General features: G+C 45.3%; 1 pseudogene; it reads left to right on the top strand.

Annotated features, from left to right (window-relative positions):
- Window positions 1–10,627: 10,627 nt before the first annotated feature.
- On the top strand, window positions 10,628–14,057 carry LOC123056731 (carotenoid cleavage dioxygenase 8 homolog B, chloroplastic-like; annotated as a pseudogene).
- Window positions 14,058–14,345: the final 288 nt, after the last annotated feature.

The following is a 14,345-nucleotide window of genomic DNA, read 5'->3' as shown; positions in this document are numbered from 1 at the left end:
CGCCCCGCCCCGTCGCTGCGCCATGCCCCGTCCTCCCATCGTCCCCGCCCGGCCCGTCTCCATCCCCGTCGTCACCGCCCGTCTCCGTCCCCGTCATCGCCCCCCGTCGCCGCGCCTCGCCGATGAGCTCCTGCCCCGGCCACCATGTCCACACACACACACACATTGTTATAGAAATGTTAGCAATTTTTCTGTTTTTTAGTTATAGAAATATTAGAAATGTTAGTTATATAGAAATGTTTTTAGTTATAGAAATATTAGAAATGTTAGTTATATAGAAATGTTAGTTATATTAGAAATGTTAGTTATATAGAAATGTTAGTTATATAGAAATGTTTTTTAGTTATAGAAATATTAGAAATGTTAGTTTTAGTTCTAGAAATATTAGAAATGTTAGCTTTAGTTATAAAATTTAGAATTTGCATATATGAAATCACAATCCATCATTTAAAAATGTTACTTTACTTTTGCGGCATATAGTATTTGTTGTCGACGATGCCCGGCTCGCATCCTCGCCGTCGACCAGTTCGCGACGACGTCTTGCTTCAGAGGACCCATGTCCGGGACTGGGCTCCGCCGGGCTAGCACTAGGAGGTGCTACCTTCAGGGGCGCGACGCTTGGTGAGGAACCCGGCCATGGGTCCCGTCGTCGACCCTGATCTTCTTTGGTGGCGTTCATGTGGGCCACTTTCGGTGCGGAGGGAGCCGGCCCCGCCGGAGGTGGTATGTCGCCGTGTCAGGGAGGAGGACGAGCACGTCCATCGCTCCATGGCTGCTATGGACGTCAGGTTCTCCAATACCTGGCAGGTTCTTTTGGGAGATCACCCAAGCTATGATCCAGTGATGGTTCCTTCACTTTGGTTGTCCACCGCCCGCGCCTCAGGAACCGCGAGTGGCCTAGATTACTCTCTAGTATTCGAACTTTATTAGCTAGCTAGCTAGCTAGTGATGTATTCGATATATAATATTCGAGATGATTTATTCGAGATTATATATATTATTCGAGACGATGTATTCGAGATTATATCTATTCGAGATTATATTCGATGATGCTTATTATGTACTATGATTGATTCAGTTTTCCTTATTAATTGATTGCATCCATGCATTGTAATTTGAATATATTTCTTTTGGATTAGTTAAATAAAGCCTATGGCGGACAATACCGGCAGAAAGGGAGAAGAGGCCATGTTCAATATCATACGCAATCCTCATGGGCCAGATGATGATCAGAATGAAGAATATTATCACGGCTCCGAATATCTAAACAACATCGGGGAGGGTGATATGATATTCGATCGCGACGACCGAATTGATGAAGTCATGAACTATGAACATGACGAAGAAAATGTTGATCTTGAAACAACAAAGACCGGCGAGGTATATTTATATAAGCAGGCATCTAGTGATCATCACATGTTTTAAATGACTTGAAGATATATATTAACGAATCGATCTTTCTTCTTTTAGCCATCCGGATCGAGCAAATCTTCAGGCAGCAGGACAGTACGAGGCCCGAACAAAAAGTTGAAGGAGGGCGTAAAGTACAATATCAAGGCCATCAAACCTAATGGCGAACCATTAGCGCCTAAGAAGATTGCGGACAAGTTCATTCGTCAGTGCGGAGTTCTTGTGAAGGACCAACTCCCGGTCTCCCTTCAAGAATGGAGAGAGCCAGCAAAGCCACGTCCAGATCTTACTTTTGTCCACGACAGACAAAAACTTCTACTTTGGGAAACGCTCATGGAACATTTCACCCTGCCAGATCATTTCACATATGCAGATGTGGAGAAAATCAAGGACGCTGCTCTTAGGAAGATGGCGGTTGCATTCAACAACCACAAGAATCGTGTATGGGACCAGTACGTCAAGGGAGGAAAGAAGACTCCAGTATTCAAGGGAACACTAGAGAAGCAAAGTGCTCATTGGGACGATTTCATGAAATTCAAGGAATCGGAATTATCTAAGGAACGGTCGAGAATAAACAAGGCCAATGCCACAAAAAAGGATAAGTTCCATAAGCTGGGGCCAGGTGGCTACGCGGTGGCAATGCCTAAGTGGGATAAGTCTGAGAAAGAGATGGAGGATGTAGGTGTCACTCCAGAAACATTGAGCTGGCCCCCTAGGTGCAGGACTTGGTTCTATGCGCATGGGGGGAGTTGGACCCGAAGACAGGCAAAGTTTCGAAGAAGGCATGTCTGGACGGAGCCGAAGATAAGCTACTTGTTGCAATAGAAGAGGCTCGATCGGGGGTGTTCCAGCCCAACAGAGAGAACGATGAGCATACGCGTGCCCTGGGAAATCCTGAACATCCGAGAAGAACATGAGGCAAGGGCGCTATTCCGTGGTATGAGGGGTTTTCGGACTGGAACGCCGACTACAGAACCCGTGCGAGAAAGAAGATTGTGGAGAAGAAGAAGAGGAAGATGGAGGAGGAGCAGAGGAAGCTAGACTATGAACGCCTTCAAGGCCTAGAATCAGCGCACGCGGACTTGGCAGTCAAATTCCAGCGGCAGCAGGAGCAGATCGACTCACTTAGCCAGCAAAGGGGGTCTCAGCAGCTGCAGCAACTAGCGGACGATCCAGCATTGGATAGCACCGTCCCATCCATGCCGAGAAGCAGTGTGGGTTCCGCCCCGGGCGACGCAATGCTGGATAGATACCCCGTGGATGACATCATGGAGAACACTAACTGCGAGCTACACTTCAAAATGAAGAACATATCCATGAAGGTGGCGAACGCCATTGCTTTTACAAATCCCCCCGAGGCAACCTTCCATTGCAACCCGATTCCAGAGGGCTATGCTCGTGTCTTGGTTGATGAGGTGGTGGACCAATATTCGAGGCTAGAGCTTGACATTCCTGGAGGTGACGAGGAGCACACACTAGGATAGGCCAAACACCGTATCATCCTATGGAGAAAGTATTGCATCATCTTTCGAAGGCCACCGACACCGCGTCAGCCGAATCCTCGTCGAAGTCCGCCACCGAGTCAGCAGACTCCCGCTCCTCCAAGTCCACCAACGTGTCAGGCTACTCCTCCTCCTCCAAGTCCGGCAAAGCGTCAGGCCACTCCTCCTCCAAGTCTGACACAATGTCAGACCACTCCTCCTCCAAGTCCGGCAAAGCGTCAGGCCACTCCTCCTCCAAGTCCGGCACAGCTTCAGGCCACTCCTCCTCCTCCTCCAACTCAGCCACGTCAGCCGTCTCCGCCGCCTCAGCAATCACAGAAGAGAGCCGCCGCATCTATGGTGCATAGCGGTACAAGTCGAGGTAGTACTGGAGGTACAGGCGGAGGCAAGCGATTTCAATATGGTCCAAGTAGCCTCACGCCTCTTCCGCAGAGGCCTTATGACAACTCCGAGGAGGAAAACGCATCCATATATAAGGCCGAGGTGGAAGCCCATTTTGCACCGAAACCGCCACCGCCGCCAAGGGAGAAAGTGCCTGAGGAAAAGATTGACCACTTCATTCGTATGGCTAGAGCACCAACTCCCAAGTCTGTTGACACAGACTATGAGCGCCACCTCAGAAAGTTAAATCAAGCACGTCTACAGAAAGAGACGAGCTCGAGCTCGAGCAAATTAGCTGGAAAAAGGAGCGGTAAAACCATTCCCCAACTGGGAGAACAGGCGGCGCAATCAATCCCCCCGCTTGTTGTGCCAACAACACATGAGAGTAGGTGCGCCCAATATTATTGTGGGCAAACCGTTTAAGTTCCCGAACTGGGCGATGTGGTAATAACCGAGGAGCATATAAGGCGGGCTGAAATCCTCAAGACCACTGTTGGACAACTCCTCGACATCGAGTCCATGCCTCCGCTTAGAGAGGAGGAAATAAAACGGAAATATGTCCGGGGCCAACCTTTGGTCGAGCCATACGAGGTCAAGAAGCTCCCAACGAGAATGTATGAATTGCATCAATGGTACATGGACATTACCAAGATTTCCAATCGAGAGTCACTCATGGTGAATGTCAAGAAGGATCATTACTACCATGAGAAAGCTGTGTCCATTGAGTATTCAGAACTATTTCAGTTATACAATCAAGACGCACTCAACAAATCTATCATCAGTTGCTATTGTCTGTAAGTGATTTCTTTCTGTAATTTAAGTCTCAAGCTAGCTGTAGTGATCATTTTGATCAATCATTACCTATAATTAACCTCACTATATTCTTTTCTGTGGTATTATGCAGGATGAAGATGTATGAAATGAAAAAAGGTGGACGCTATGGCATTGGGTTCATTGACCCAAATACCATTAATGAATACACATGGAAATTAGATCTATATTATGAAAAATGTGTAGAGGAAAGCATGCTAGAGTTCTTCAAGCGCCTCAATACCAATGAAGATATACTACTTCCTTACAACTTCGAGTGAGTCACACTGTCTTATACTACAAATTCTGTTTTTGCCTAATAGCTAGCTACATGTTTTTGCTTACATATGCCCGCTTAATTAAGACATGCAAACGTGTGTGCATGCAGATTTCACTGGATCTTGTTAATCATTAAAGTTGATGAAGGAACAGTTGAAATACTGGACTCACTACTTAAAAAAGAAAGTGACTACACCATCTTGTTTGGGATAGTCAATAGGTAATTTCAATCATTATTAACTATATCTCAGCCTATTTAGTTCGTCATTTCCTGATATGAACTATTTAATAACCCCTTTATTCATTTTCTTTGTCGGCGGGCAGGGCTTGGGCAAAGTTCATCAGCGTACTACAGGCCAATGGAAACGAAAGCTGAAATGGTATTGACCTAAGGTAAGTAATTAAGTAGTACTAGCTAGCTAGCTACCATCTCTTTAATTATCATGCTTGATTAATTATTATCTGATCAAATTCCATTCTCGTAAAGGCCCTGAAGCAGGCGCCGGGGAAATATCTGTGTGCATACTACGTTTGCGAGAACATTCGCATGATGGCGTCCGAAAGGAGCAGATCTCAAAGACGGGAGTGGGTATGTTTGTCAGAACACTATTCACAATTTTTACACCATTATCGATATCTAGTCACACAACTAATACACATGCATATTGATCTCCTTCTTAACAGTTCAGAGAGGTGCGGGAGCAGCTCCTAGCAGAGGAGCGCATAGAAGCAATTCAAGAGGAAATAGCGAGATTTTTGCTCGACCAGGTCATAGATCCCAAAGGAGAATACTATTACCCGCTACCGCCTCCATAAACCACTTCCAATTGTTATCGTGCTCCGAAGGCACCAATTAGGCTAATGCCATTGGCTCCGAAGGCACCAATTAGAAGAAATTGTATATAGCTAGCTAATTGTATATAGCTAGCTAATTGTGCACCAATTAGGAGAAATACGTAGAATAAGTTTGGAATTCAAATAGTTACATTACTATTAATTCACTACGTAGAATTTGACCTAAAAATAAAAATATAGGTCATAAGACAAGAAAATTTGCAGTTTATGTGTATTTTAGACTATGTTTTTACGTTTGTAATTTTACATAACATAAAATATTTTTTACGGCGATTATATATTTTCTTACGGTCTCTTTTTGTGTCGGAAATAAGACAAAAACTTACAGAACGTAAAATTACGGTGCATTGATGGTAAAATAGAGGGGGTGAAGAATAACTATTCCTCACCCAGGGTGACGAATAGCGCTACCCTATATGATCGGTTTCTACTAGAAAATCTATTTATATATATGCATAACATGTACAATATGTAGTATCGTAAAATACCAGCAAACGAAAAAGAATTAAATGGAAAATACAAAATTAAATGAAAAAGAAATCATAAACCCAAACCCCCCCAACCTTTTAATACGGTTAGTGTCATCAACCGGTACTAAAGGGCTCCCTGCCCCCGGAGCTGGCTCGTGCCACGTGGTTGCCCTTTAGCACCGGTTTGTGCTGAACCGGTACTAAAGGGGGGGCCTTTAGTGCCCACACTTTAGTGCCGGTTACCGAACCGGCACTAAAGGGCCTTACGAACCGGTGCTATTGCCCGGTTCTGCACTAGTGATGGGAGAAGATCTTGCTATTAGTAGTCATGTGAATTTGGTATTCGTTCGATATTTTGATGAGATGTATGTTGTCTCTCCTCTAGTGGTGTTATGTGAACGTCGACTACATGACACTTCACCATTATTTGGGCCTAGAGGAAGGCATTGGGAAGTAATAAGTAGATGATGGGTTGCTAGAGTGACAGAAGCTTAAACCCTAGTTTATGTGTTGCTTCCTAAGGGGCTGATTTGGATCCATATGTTTCATGCTATGGTTAGGTTTACCTTAATACTTTTGTTGTAGTTGCGGATGCTTGCAATAGAGGTTAATCATAAGTGGGATGCTTGTCCAAGTAAGGACAGTACCCAAGCACCGGTCCACCCACATACCAAATTATCAAGGTACCGAACGCGAATCATATGAACGTGATGAAAGCTAGCTTGACGATAATTCCCATGTGTCCTCGGGAGCGCTTTTCTCTATATAAGAATTTGTCCAGGCTTGTCCTTTGATACAAAAAGGATTGGGCCACCTTGTTGCACTTTATTTACTTTTGTTACTTGTCGCTCGTTACCAATTATCTTATCACAAAACTATCTGTTACCTATAATTTCAGTGCTTGCAGAGAATACCTTGCTAAAAACCGCTTATCATTTCCTTCTGCTCCTCGTTGGGTTCGACACTCTTACTTATCAAAAGGACTACGATAGATCCCTATACTTGTGGGTCATCATTGGCCTCCCCCTAGATGGGAGGAGAGTTTCCCCTCTGGTCCATGGCCACCATGGCTCCTGAAGGGCAGGAGCCCCTCCGAGATTGGACCTCTCTTTCTCTCTTTCTCTTCTGTTTTGTGTTCCTATTTTCTGGCCAAAAACCAGTTCTTAAATTTCCGGAGAACTCCGTTGGGCTCAAATTTTGAGGAGATTTTTATCCAGACATTAGCTTCCTTGTGGCCGAAGGACACCTCCAACCGATTTACAGGGGCGCCACAAGCCCTCTAGCCACGCCCGGGGTAGGGGCGCACCCCTTGAGCTTGTGGGCCCCTAGAGCACGTGGTTATTATTTTTCCCAAAAATCACATGTGTTCCAAAATAAATCTCCGTAAAATTTTATCGCGTTTGAACTTCGTTTGATATGAATTTTCTGCGAAACAAAAGACATGCAGCGAACAGGAACTAGCACTGGGTACTGGATCAATATGTTAGTCCAAGAAAATCATATAAATTGTTGCCAAAAGTATGTGAAAGTTCTAGAATATTGGCATGAAATAATCAAAAATTATAGATACGAGGAGACGTATCAGCATCCCCAAGGTTAATTCCTGATCGTCCTCGAGTAGGTAAATGATAAAATTATACTTTTTTATGTGGAATGCTACCTAGCATAATCTTGATCATGTAATCTAATCATGGAATAAATGAATATTAAGATATGAGTGATTCAAAGCAATAGTCTACAATTTGACATAAAGACATCAATACTTAGACTTACTAACAAACAATCTTGCCCATCAAAATAAAGAATGGTATCCCTACAAAATCATATAGTCATGTCCTGCTCAGTCTTCTTAGCATAAAGTATAAATCGTGAACACCCCAGTGTCAAACAAAGCAATTGACTCGTACTTCTAATGCTCTTCAGTATTTTTAACTCCCACGCAATACATGAGCGTGAGCCATGAACATAGCACTATAGGTGGAATAGAATGGTGTTGGTAGAGATCGATAAGGAGAAGTCAAAAAGGGAGAAAGTCTCGCATCAACTAGGCGGATATACGGGCTATAGAGATGTCTATCAATCGATGCCAATGCAAGGAGTAGGGATTTCCATGCAACAGATGCACTAAGAGTATAAGTGTATGAAAGCTCAACTAAAACTAAGTGAGTGGGCATCCAACACGCTTGCTCATGAAGACCTCGGGCATTCGAGGAAGCCCATCATTGGAATATACAAGTCAAGTTTTATAATGAAACATTCCCACTAATATATGAAAGTGACAACATAGGAGACTCTCTATATGAAAAACATGATGTTTCTCTGAAGCACAAGTGTGGTAAAGGATAGTAACATTGCCCCTTCTCTCTTTTTCTTTTTTTCCTTTTTCCTTTTTATTTTGTTTTGTTGGGATCTTTTTGGCCTATTTTTTCATCCGGTTCCTCGTCCCGACATAAGTGGGAATCATCGTCTCCATCATTCTTTGCTCACTGGGAGAATGCTCTAATAATGATGATCATCACACTTTTATTTACTTAAAACTCAATACTAGAACAATATGACTCTATATGAATGTTTCTGGCAGTGTACCAAGATGTGCAATGATCTAGCTAACATGTATAAAAAATGATGAACGGTGGCTGAGCCACAAATACTATGTTAGCTATATGACCATGCAAAGCAATATGACAATGAATGCTCAAGTCATCAAAACGGAAGCAGTGGAAATTGCATGGCAATATATCACGAAATGATTATAAAAATGTCATAATAGGTAGGTATGGTGGTTGTTTTGAGGAAGATATAAGTATGATTATGTGATAGAGCGTATCATATCACAGGGTTTGGATGCATCGGTGAAATTTGCACCAACTCTCGAGGTGAGAAAGGGTAATGCACGGTACTGAAGAGGCTAGCAAATTGCGACAAGTTAGAAGTGTGTATAATCCATGGACTCACATTAGTCATAAAAACTCACATACTTATTGTGAAAGCCTATTAGCCCTTGAAGCAAAGTATTACTCGCATGCCCTTAGGGAGGACGTTGGTAGGAGTTAACTATAGCGCGTCCCCGATTATAACAGCAGAAATGAGTTCTGTCAAGGACAAAGTATGCTCTAACTTTGTCGCAAAACTAGAACTATACATGCAAGTTTTGGGAATCACAAACCTTAACATTGATATTTTTACTAAACCACAATCATCCACTAGTACACCCACATATTACTATGTTAATATCCCAAAACTATTGCAGAATATTCAGGGATCTACAAGTTTTATGTAGGATTTTATGACTAACCATGTGAATAACCGATTCCCGTTGACTCTCTAAATAGATATAAGTGAAACATGATAGTTTAATTCTTTCTACAAAAGATCACGCTCTAATAAATATAAGTGAAGCAAAAGAGCATTCTACAAATAAATGTTTTCTAAATATAGAGAAACGAGCATCCAAACTTTAAAATGATGGGGAACGATGCATGAAAATCAAAAAAATTCCTACAAACACCCAAGATCTAATCTAGGAGATGTATAGCAACGAGAGGGGAGTGGTGTCTACATACCCTTGTAGACTAAAAGCGCTAACGATCTAGAGATCGTGGTTGGCGTAGTCATACTCGCGTCATGATCCAATCCGATCCAAGTACCGCACGTGCAGCACTTCCAAGTACAGCTCGGCGGCGTCCTCTTCTTCTTGATTGATTAAGTGAGGGAGATGAGCTAGTTGAGATGTGAACCAACACGACAACGTTATCTTGCTTACTATATCAACTTTGGTACAACATTTTTTCACTCGTTTGTTCTCTGTTCATACACTAGGTTGTACATACTCAAATTGTCAATTGGACATCAAAAATATTGACTTCTCTTTACTCTTTCATCAGCCATTTTACTTGAGCATTCATAAATTTGGGTCCTCAAGACGTGTACTCAATAACAGTAATTTGATATCAGCATTAATATCATTAATATCCACAGAACACGCTCTTATCTTCCATATCACACAACAATTTCTGTCCATGTAAATAACTTGCTTTCTTGTACCAGTATTTTCAGGTAAACTATACTGAAGAGAACCCTGCTAGATTACATTGATCCAAACAATGATACACTCATTGTCAGACTTGCAAATGGCCGTCTGCTCGCGGAATGTCGCATCATGCTAGGAACTGACAAGAGGGCCACTATAACCACTAACTGGTCCGAGTTTCGTTGTTGTGCCAATATTCGCGAAGGGGACATTTGTGCATTTCGTTTCAGAATCACTTCAAAGCGCCGTCTGGTTCTCACCGTGCACAGCCTCTAGATGCACCATCGAAGACACTGCAGCCCCTTTGTCAATATAATCTAGCACTAAGTACTCCTAATTATGCTTTATCCCTTGATAACCTATGGTTTGCTTTTGGACCCTCTTAACACATGCTTTTCAAGACGCTAAACCTATGCTGTTGCTTATGTAAAGTGCACTACTCTCAGTCAGATGTTTCATGTTTAGATCCATAATGCGCTTTCTTTGTATATATATTTCTATTTCTAAACGCTAATTAGAATAGAAAAGACTGTTAAAGGTCACCTACAACCAGGCACCGCCCAGCTCCCCCTCAAGAGGCGCGCCGCCCCAACACCTAGTTCAAACCAAGTTGCTGCAACATGACAACCGGCCGGGGTGCAAACAAACATGGCATCCAGCAATTTCGACCAGTAGAGATGCCGAATTTGCCTCTCGCTAATCGATCCATCTCATTGCGTGTACGTCCGCAGGTCAGATGCGCGCGCCACCACCCACCACCTCGGCTCGGGCGGGCTATAAATACCTCCCTTGACCAGCAGGGTACAGTACGTACTTCATCTTCATCTTCTTCCACGCCACCTCAGCTCGCTCTGTTCACGGCACACCCGCTCCATCTTCCTCCAGACAATATGTCTCCCACCATGTCATCTTCGCTCTACACGGTGGCCGCCCTCTCCGGCCGCCGGGCTACCCAGCAGGGAGGCAACAAGCAGCGGGCAGTGGCGCAGCCTCTCGCGGCTGGTGCCGCCACGGAGGCGCTGCCGCTCATCAGTGCTCGGCGGCGCCGTGGTGGTGGTGCTGACGAGCTCGTGGCGTGGAAGAGTATCCGGCAGGAGAGGTGGGAGGGCGTGCTGGAAGTGGAGGGAAACCTCCCTCTCTGGCTGGTGGGTTAATGAATTACTTGCACAAATCTATCTATCTATCTATCTATCTATCTGTGCATGCATTCGTTTTTTTTTCCTTCTTGAGATTCTTCATACCTGAACTACTGACATACTAACCTCAAACATCCGTTTATACTAGCTGCCGGTGGTCCACGTGAAGGTTAGCCCTGCGTTTTCTCTTGGAGAATGTGAATCTTTTCCGTTACTTCGATTCAAACCGTGACCATATATGCATGTAACTAACAAATGTTTGATAAAATCATGCATATCGTCCTCTTCCTTATAAAAAGTGAAAAAAGAACCCAAGAGGGGCATATGCGTATAAGTACTTTTAGACCATGCCACACTGCGTAACACATTCTTTCCATTAACCTAACTACTTTTATCAAACTAAAAATACTACTTTCATCAAGGTGTCGATTGGCAACACCAAGTATCCATACTCGCAAATGGTGAATTGAGACAAAATATATGATACTCCTATAAGTAGCATTCTCATCAGTAGTATCAACTAACAGTCTAACTAGGACGGGTAGCCAACTTTTATCTTTCGTTGTAAAGTCGGTTGATGAAGCGCATCCAATTTAGTTGATATCGACAGCGAAGGAGGAAGGAGGCAACACAAAACTATGATGATAAAAAGTTTTGTTGCTTCTCGCAACTTTATTTTGGATGAAACTTGTTCCACCCAAATTCCAGTCAAAGATGAAAGACTAATACAGTATAAATATGAGCACCAAGTTTTGAACATTGGTGGGTGAAGTCAATACCCCCCAACCCAACACCGCCACGACACCAGAAATAGTGGTTCTCTGATAGAGATACAACAGGGAATAGAGAATGAAGAAGATCAAATAAACACGGAGGAACACAAGATTTTAACGTGGAAAACCCCTCCAATGCGAAGGGACAAAAACCACACGCGCCAAAGCCAGCGAAACATCGCTATACCGGGAGATGTTACAAACGGCTGAGATCTACAACAACGATCTTATCTCGTGTGGCGGCTTACACAATATATATGCAGTATTAAAATGTGGGTTGGTGGAGTTAAATCTGCAGGTATATGTTGCACTATAATACGGTTATACAAACATGTATGCCAGACTTGTGACTAAGCTGTGATTGTTATGGTCCAGCTACTCATCTTAGCAATATGCGCGACTTGTGACAAAGCTGTGATAGTTATGGTCCAGCTACTCATCTTAGCAATCGTCAGCCCATGGTTAGATAAGCTGTAATTTACGTGATTGATAAATTATGTGTTGGACAGATTTGATCCTTGCGCCGCAATAATTGATCGCGTAGTATATGCACTCTCTCTGTTGCGCAGGATGGCACGTACCTGAGGAACGGCCCGGGCCTATGGGACCTCGGGGACTATGGCTTCCGCCACCTATTCGACGGCTACGCGATGCTGGTGCGCGTCTCGTTCCGCGACGGACACGCCGTGGGCGCGCACCAGCAGATCGAGTCAGAGGCGTACAAGGCGGCGTGCGAGCACGGGAAGCTGTGCTACCGCGAGTTCTCGGAGGTGCCCAAGCCGGACAGCTTCATGTCCTTCTTCGGGCAGCTCGTGAGCCTCTTGTCGGGGTCCTCCCTCACGGACAACTCCAACACTGGTGTCCTAAGGCTCGGTGATGGCCGCGTGCTCTGCCTGACGGAGAGCGTCAAGGGCTCCATCGTCGTCGACCCAGACACGCTGGACACAGTGAGCAAATTCGAGTACCAAGACAAGCTGGGTGGCCTGATCCACTCGGCGCACCCCATCGTCACCGACACCGACCTCTGGACGCTGATTCCGGACCTGATCCGGCCAGGGTATGTGGTGGCAAGGATGGACGTCGGGAGCAATGAGAGGCAGTTCGTGGGGAGGGTGGACTGCCGCGGCGGTCCCGCGCCCGGGTGGGTGCACTCGTTCCCCGTCACCGAGAACTACGTGGTCGTGCCGGAGATGCCGCTGCGGTACTGCATGGCGAACCTCCTCCGCGCCGAGCCCACGCCTTTGTACAAGTTCCAATGGTACCCAGATTCCGGGAGCTACATGCACGCCATGTGCAAGGCTAGCGGCAACATCGTAAGTTGCTTTTTTTTTTCATTTTTGCGAAGTCTTAGTCGACTAAGACTTCGTCATGTCTAAGTTGGTGCTATATTCGTGAGATTGTACATTGAAATCCATGCAAGATTATTTTTTAATTATTATTTTTTATATGTTATGTCACTTGATTGAGAGTTGATTATGCTTGAGTAGACCAAGACCTAGGCACGCCATTTTTCTTCTCTTTTACTAGTACAATGGATGCATGCGGCGTCGTACTTGCTAGCCGTTCGATGTGGGTTTCTGATAGACTAATTTTGGGATTATTAAAAAGGTGGCGAGCGTGGAGGTGCCGCCCTTCATGACGTTCCACTTCATCAACGCATACGAGGAGAAGGACGAGGAGGGGCGCGTGACGGCGATCATCGCTGACTGCTGCGAGCACAACGCCAACACCTCCATCCTCGACAACCTCCGTCTCCACAATCTACGGAGCTTTACCGGTGAGGATGTCCTCATCGACTCCAGGTACTACTTACGAGACAAGATTTTTCCTACCGAAACTACGAGACAACCTTGATTCTTGACGCATGCGTGCATGGACGTACGTGCAGGGTGGGGCGGTTCAGGATCCCGCTGGACGGCAGCCCGTTCGGTGAGCTGGAGGCGGCGTTGGACCCGGAGGAGCACGGCCGAGGCATGGACATGTGCAGCATCATATCAACCCGGCCCGCCTCGGCAAGGAGTACCGCTACACCTACGCCTGCGGCGCGCACCGGCCGTGCAACTTCCCCAACACGCTCACCAAGATCGACCTGGTGGAGAAGACGGCCATGAACTGGTACGAGGAGGGCGCCGTGCCGTCCGAGCCCTACTTCGTGCCCCGCCCCGGTGCCGTCGAGGAAGACGATGGTTAGTTCCTTGTGTGTGTGTGTGTTTTGTCCTCCCGTCGCTATCTGATTTGGGTTGCGGAATTGTGATGTAGGCGTGGCCATATCCATGGTGAGCGCCAAGGACGGGTCTGGCTACGCGCTGGTGCTGGACGCCAAGACCTTCAAGGAGATCGCCCGGACCAACTTCCCCTACGGGCTGCCCTACGGCTTGCACTGCTGTTGGGTGCCCAGGGACAACAAGTAACAACATATACACACCAGAGTCAACCGGCTGGCCGGCCGGTGACATTGTTTCTCTGCTACCCCTCCGTAAACAAATATAAGAGTGTTTAGATCACTATTTTAATGATCTAAACGCTCTTATATTTCTTTACGGAGGGAGTACCTTCGATTCTCGCATACATACAGGGTCAGCGAATCCAAGTCGATCGGTGGTCCCATATATCCATATGTACGTGGATGTCTGTGTCGCTCGTTTTCTGTGTTGTATTCGGTCCTGGATTACTTGTCTTAGATTGTCTATATACGGGTG

This window comes from Triticum aestivum, chromosome 3A, assembly GCF_018294505.1.
Source record: "Triticum aestivum cultivar Chinese Spring chromosome 3A, IWGSC CS RefSeq v2.1, whole genome shotgun sequence".
In the NCBI taxonomy this organism is placed as follows: domain Eukaryota; kingdom Viridiplantae; phylum Streptophyta; class Magnoliopsida; order Poales; family Poaceae; genus Triticum; species Triticum aestivum.
This window is presented reverse-complemented; position numbering and strand designations above follow the sequence as displayed.